At 32.9% G+C, this 7,372-nt stretch overlaps 1 pseudogene; it reads left to right on the top strand.

Moving 5' to 3' along the window:
* Positions 1-1,446: 1,446 nt before the first annotated feature.
* LOC127115183 (GDSL esterase/lipase At1g28590-like) lies at positions 1,447-5,670 on the top strand (annotated as a pseudogene).
* The last annotated feature ends 1,702 nt before the right edge of the window (positions 5,671-7,372 follow it).

Below are 7,372 nucleotides of genomic sequence, written 5' to 3'. Positions count from 1 at the left end.
CATAATCTCCTATGATTATGTTTACTTCTTCTGACTTCCTTTCCTTGTTTGACCAACATTCCTTAGCAAAGTAGTCAAACATATTAAAATAGTAACATTTAACCATTCTCTTTTCAAGCTTCTCCCTTCCCTTCTGATTTTTTTCTCATTAGAATTGGAGGTTTCTGACTCCTGAGGCCTACCATGTCTTTTTTTTGCCTCTGACCAAGACTGTTTTTGGTTCTTCTTGATAAAAGAAGCTTTCATGGCCTGTTCTACCTCTCTCTCAGAGGTTCTTTCAGTCAGACGTAACTCTTGTGCCTCTAGACTACTTTGCAGCTCTTCTACTCTCATGGTGCTCAGATCCTTAGAATGTCCAATTGCTACAACGATGTAATCAAACTGAGAAGTAAGAGATCTAAGTATCTTCTCAATGATACTTTCTTCAGAGAGAGTTTCTCCATACGACTTCATCTTATTTGTGATCAGAATCACTCTAGAGATGTAGTCAGGTACCTTCTCATTGTTCTTCATACTGAGATTCTAATAATGCTTACGTAAAGATTGAAGCTTTACCTTCTTCACTAATGCAATACCTCTGTAGCACCGTACCAATGTGTCCCACGCAGACTTCGTCGTCGTCGAATCAGCGATTTTCTCAAACACGTTCATATTCACACACTGATGGATATAGAACAACACTTTATGATCCTTCTTCCTCAGTTCACGTTAAGCATTTCTCCGCGCATCCATTGCATTTTCAGGAAGTGCAACCTGAATGTAATTGTCGTTGACGAAATGAAGAACATCTTGAGCGCCAAACAACACATGCATCAGAATCATCCAACGATTCTAGTTCTTGCCATCAAACATTGGAAACTTGGTAATCATATTATTATTTTCGTTCATCTTCAACTTTGTGCAAAACTCAGATCTCACCAAACACTAGTGTTTCCCAATCCCGTAGAATCAAGAAATGTGATTCTGTTACAATTACAATCAAAAGTTCAACATGAACTCAAGAAACGAAATTGATCACCCAACACCTCACCCTTCACTCGTGTTTCCTGTGGATCTGAACCAAAGTTCTAATATCAATTGTTGGTGCACAAGGTGAAATGGATGAAGATGGAAGAAGAGAGAGAAGAGAGAATAACAAACTCCGACTATTCTACTAAAACAATTACAGTAAATGGTTGCACATACACACTGCTACACATTCTACTCTTACATCTATTACATACTTAATGATTAAGGACACTACTAATAGTGATATTGAATACTGAATCATTCTTTAACAAAAATTTCATGTTAATATTATAATAATATTTTTTGTCCACTAGCATATAAAAGGCTACGTTTTTTACTTTATTTGAATGGGCCCATCATTTATTACAATTATAATACTTACCATATAACTACTTTTGTGGGGACAATTAATCAAAAATATCAAGATATGAGTTCAATCACACCAAGCTATGCAATAACTTATAATTGAAAGAGTAATGTTACTAAAATATCGATACTCTGCGTGAATATACTGAACATATTTCTGATGGCGGTTTATTCTGAAATGAGATGGAGTATAGTTATACTATTTCTAGTGACGGTTGCTTCCCCACCGTTAATCATGGCTGAATGCTCCTCTTACTCTTCCATCTTCAGCTTCGGCGACTCCATGGCCGACACCGGCAACCTATTTTACAGCATCCAGGATCCCTCTCTTACCTGCTTGGTTCCTCCCTACGGCCAAACCTATTTTCATCATGTATCTGGTCGTTGCTCCGATGGACGCCTCATCATCGATTTTATCGGTATGCTTGCTTGTTAGCTTACATGTCACTTTCTGTTACGCCGTTAATATGTGACCGTTGTTTCGAATTGCAGCTGAGTCATTGGGGATTCCGATGGTGAAACCGTATTTAGGAATAAAGAATGGTGTATTGGAAGATAGTGCAGCAAAGGATGGAGCGAATTTTGCTGTTATAGGAGCAACGGCTTTAGACGTTAGTTTCTTTGAAGAGAGGGGTGTTTATAACCTTCCCACCAATGAAAAATGGGACAGTCAAATATTAATTTTTATGAAAGGAAAATGGACTATCTATTATTGAGCTTGTAAGTACTCATAGAAAAAATCAATTAAATCGATAATTCAAAATAAATTAAATCGAAAAAAACTGAAAAAATCAAATGTTTCTGATATGGTTTAAAATCAAACTAAATCAACGGAAATCGACGTGGATTGGTTTAGTTCTCGATTTTAAATTTTAAAAATCGTCAAATCGATAAACCGAATTAATGATTATAATTATCCAGTTAATCTTTTATCCATCCAATTATTATTAAGTCCAAATTTTATATTGGTAGAACCCTTATCCGTATTTGTGTATGCTTCTTTCTTTTGAACAAAACACACATTCATAACCAAACTCCAAATATAAAAATTAGAAACCATAAATAACAAAAACTTACTATTTCTAATCCAAGGCTCTCGCGCCGCCACAATTGTTGCTCTTGCCACCATCGTTATAAAATGTTTTGGTCGCATTCTTCGTGTTTAAGTTATCTTCGTTAGTTTTTATATATATTTTTACTTGTTTTATATATGTATTCAGTTTGCAGTGCTTATCGATATTGTGTAAAAGAGGCTATTGAAACAAATCATCTTTGGGTCAGTGAGAATTGGCAGCTCCTTTGGAAAATAAAAACCCATCCAAAGGTAAAATATTTTCTTTAGCGTCTTTGTAGGAACTGTGTGCTAACTAGAAAGTGGTTGATAGATAAAGGTGTTCAATGTCCGACCTATTGTGGTGCTTGTGGAGAAGTATTAGAAGATGATAGACATCTTGTCTTCTATTGTCCAAAAAGTTTCGTGTGTTGGGAGCTAGTGGGATTATGGCCTATTATTCAACATGTGGCAAGAGAATATATCCCATTCACCTATAGCATTTTCTCTCTTTTGTAAAAATTAAGTTAAGACCAAGAAGCTTTAGTATCGACCATTATTTGGAGTATTGGAAGGGTAGGAATAATCATATTTGGAATCATATTGAGGAGTCATCATAAATAATTTGTGATTGTGCCTCTTATCTGCTATTGGGATGGAGAAATGCTCAACATCTCCATGCGAGTAGATCTATCCAAAATGAAACCCATATGAACACTACGTGGAGAGAGCCTTATGCAGGTCGTCTCAAATGCAACATAGACACATATTTCTCAATGACTTTCAACAAGGTTTGTATGGGTATTTGTGTTCATGATAAAGAAGGGCAATTTGTGGTAGCTAGAGCTTTAGGTCTTCTAGCTGCCATAAAATGGGTGCATGGGCTCGGTTTGGATGAAGTGGATTTTGAGGTAGATTAAGAAAGTGTAGCAAATAATTTGAATAGTCAACAACAAAATTTGTTAAAGTATGGCAAGATTATCAAGGAATTATGTAAACTCTTACTAGCATGTTAGTTTATGAACTCTAATGTTAAGTTCATTAGAAGACAAGCTAATGAAGTGGCTCATGCTTTGCAAGGTGTTTACCGTGAAATTTAGTAAACAAAAATAAGTTTCAATTTACTTAAGGGATTAAACTCGAAAATATCCCAAGACATATTTTGTGTGAATCATGAACTTTAAATGATTTTGACATAAATGTCGAAATGTGTAGTTTGAAAATAATAACTGAAAATCGAAATGAAGTTTAAAAGTAATGACTAGAATTTAAAGTGAAATCGAAATACATAAGAAATAAAGTGATTGAAAATGCATAAATGATTTGAATATAAAAGGCTTTAATTTGTAAAAAATGGAATGCATACGTATATTCTGAAAACTTTTTTCTCAATCACACAGATACTTTGAGTTATGTACACTTGCGGACAATTGCGGACCCCTAAAACTCAAAGTTAACGCTACTTATATACCAATCCTAAGGTGTCTACAGCGGTTGACTACACATAACATGTCATGTCTTCAAGTCCATGCAGCCTTCATCTTCGACAAGTTTCCTGTGTCTTTCAATAACCGTTATATCTTATCCATTTTACACTTCATTCGACTACGTAGAGAATGTCTTCAAAACTCTGAATTTTACTAAATCCCCAACTCCTTAGTCCTTGTTCGGCTGCGATTTCGACCATAGTGACATTCCTTGTCAGCAAGTCACATTTGTCAAAATCCTTATAGCCATTATTCACAATTTTGACTTTACACTAAAGTCATTATTATATGATTTTTATCGCATTAATGCTAGTTTAATGTTGGTATCAAAAATCTGAGATAACACAAGAGTGACTACATCTCTTACTAATTTTCATAATTTTATTGATAGCCATGCATGTATTAAAGAGTTTCTTATTAATGATATGAATTAAGTCTTTTCCCATAAAAAAATATGAATCAGCACAATGACGTACATGAAATTAATGAAATTACTTAATTGAGGTCTAATCTTGTAGGTTGTCATGAAGTTCTTGGAAAGTCATTATTTCTTGTAGGAGAGATTGGAGGCAACGATTTCATTTATCTGTTAAATAGCCAGAAAAGCATAGAAGAGATTAACACATATGTACCACATGTAATCAATGCAATAACTTCAGCAATCAATGTAAGATTATTTTCTTTTACAAATCCTATTATATACGCATCACTAACTAAATCTAAGTTGAATTTCAATTTTCTTGTGTCTTCACAGGAGTTGATTGATCTAGGGGCACACACACTCATGGTCCCTGGAAATTTCCCAATTGGATGCAATGTATGCTTTTTAACAAAGTATGAAACCACAAATAAGAACCAATATGACTCATTCGGTTGCTTGAAGAGGCTAAACGAATTTGCTGAATTTTACAACCAGAATCTTCAAAATGAAATACAAAGGCTTCGTGGAGTTTATCCTCATGCAAATATCATATATGCTGATTATTATAATGCTTTATTGCCATTATATAATTATCCATCAAAATTTGGTATATCAACTCTCTTTAAATTCCAAAAGTAAATTACTCACTTTGTTCATGACCTTTGCTACTAAAATATTTCAATGCAGGTTTTCTAGGTCTCCAAACCTGTTGTGGGATGGGAGGTTCATATAATTACAATGTATCAGAACCTTGTGGCAAACCAGGCGTAATTTCTTGTGATGATCCTTCTCGGTATATTGGGTGGGATGGTGTTCATTTGACTGAGGCTGCATATAGATTGATTGCTCATGGTATAATTAATGGACCATATTCGCTTCCTCAATTTAGTAACTTCTGCTCCATGAATTTAGCTATGGATATTTAAATTCACTTTTCAGATTCATTGAATAACCGATTTTACAGATCTATTTCAATGGTTTGTGCGTTCTTTTTCATGCAACAGAATTTTGCATGGGTGTTAGGTTAGGGAGAAACAAGCTTTTGTGTGGTATTTTTTTATGCTGCATTATGCTGTTCTCGATTTCCACATTTGCCGGTTGTGTTCAACGTGGTTTGTTTATCAACTTATTCTCATGACTTTTCGATCATATTTTATGTAAACTATATGGATTTTAGGTGGCAGTAGATCGTTGTACTACCTGTAGCATCTCTAGTTGTGTTTGGTGTACTTACTTATTTTTGGACTTTCTTAGTATATTTTGTTTGATGCCGTTTTAAGAAAAAAAACACTTTTATTTTAATTTTAGAAAATGGATGATATATTTACGTGTGTAAATTTTATATTATTAATTAACGATCATGCATCCGACATAATAAAATAATATATTAGAAAACTCAGATCATCACCATAAAATTCTTTTAATTTTATCCTTTTGGATTTCTTAATACTCTTCATCTTATGTCTAAAAATATTGTTATGCCATGTATCATTTGTTTTGCGTCTCACTAAATCTACTTTATTGTGTTTAAGGGATGAGTTAAATGATCAACCTAAAATAGGACGAGGTAAAAAAAACTCTAATGATAGTTAATGTAATATTCTAAATGAAACTTGAAATAATTAGAGTCCAATAAAATTGGTTTAAATAGGAAGTCTCAATTCAAAACTCGGATTAGACGGATGAATAGGCACACCCTCACTAAGAGTCATGCCGCACTTGTTTTATTGTTGTAGTTATTGGTTATTCAAAAAATAATTATTATTATTTAAAATAATTTTCAATAAATAAATTTTTATTTTATTTTATTCTTATTTATTGATAATTATAAAATGTTGTTTTGAATAATATTTATATAAAATTATAAAGTAATTACTAGAATATTTTCTAATTAAAAATATTCAATAAATTTATTTTGAATCAACAAATTTTTTCATGTGTACTATTATAGTTATAGCAGTATTTTACACACTATATATGTTTTGTTGAAATTGAAATTGGGATAATGACCCATTAAATTGTTTTATGAATTTCTTTTTAGAATAATTAATTTTATTAGTTTGCCTTTAATTCTCCTTTTAGTATATACTTAAGTGTGGTAAAACATTGGATATAGAGAAAAAAAACTCAAAAATCCATTGCACGGAGAAACAAGTTTTTTAAATTCTTCTTTCTTCACAAAAGTAGTACTTTATAACAAAATTATTTTGGGTTAAAATAATTGTATTCTTGCGAATTCTGTTATGTATCTTCTATTTATCGAGAAGAATCTGTTAAATCCTGGAGGGTTAGTGTATTACGCGGAAAATCCTTGAGGATAGAGCGATCAACGTGTCTCATATTTTTTAACTAGTTTTTATTTTGTAGCTCTTTATAGCAAATTGATCAACAATCTCAAGAATTTTTTATGGTCATCGAAGACAATTTCAATTATTACTCCAACCGGCAACCTCAAATCAACGATCGATAACTCTCGTTGTGTCGACGATCAATTACGCTAAACCATTTCTCGATGTGTCAAAAATTGAAGTTTTTAATGGGAAGAATTTTCGCAGATGGTATGAGCGTGTTCACTCCATCCTTGACATGCATGGTGTTGCTTATGCTCTCTCAGAATTGAAACCAGCATCGTCTGCAACTCAAAAAGTTATTGATCAATAGACACATGCAAACAAGGTATGCCGGCGCACAATATTAAGTATTGTTTCTAACTATTTGTTTGATGTCTAGTACTCTTACAAGAAAGCAAAGGAGATATGAGATTCGATGAATCTAAAATATACCGTTGAAGATGTTGAAAAATAAAAATTTATGATTGGAAATTACTACCATTGAAAAATATCTGAAGATAAAGATATAAAGGCGCAGATCAACAAGTATCATAAATTGTTGGAAGAACTGAAAGCTGAAAACATAACTTTGTCGGATCAATCTATTGTTGGAATTCTCATTTAGAAGTTTTCAGAATCATGGAAGGATTACAAGAATAAACTGAAACACAAGCAAAAGCAATTACCATTAGTAGATTTGATCACACAC

Source organism: Lathyrus oleraceus, chromosome 1, assembly GCF_024323335.1.
Source record: "Lathyrus oleraceus cultivar Zhongwan6 chromosome 1, CAAS_Psat_ZW6_1.0, whole genome shotgun sequence".
NCBI classification, from domain to species: Eukaryota; Viridiplantae; Streptophyta; class Magnoliopsida; order Fabales; family Fabaceae; genus Lathyrus; species Lathyrus oleraceus.
This window is presented reverse-complemented; position numbering and strand designations above follow the sequence as displayed.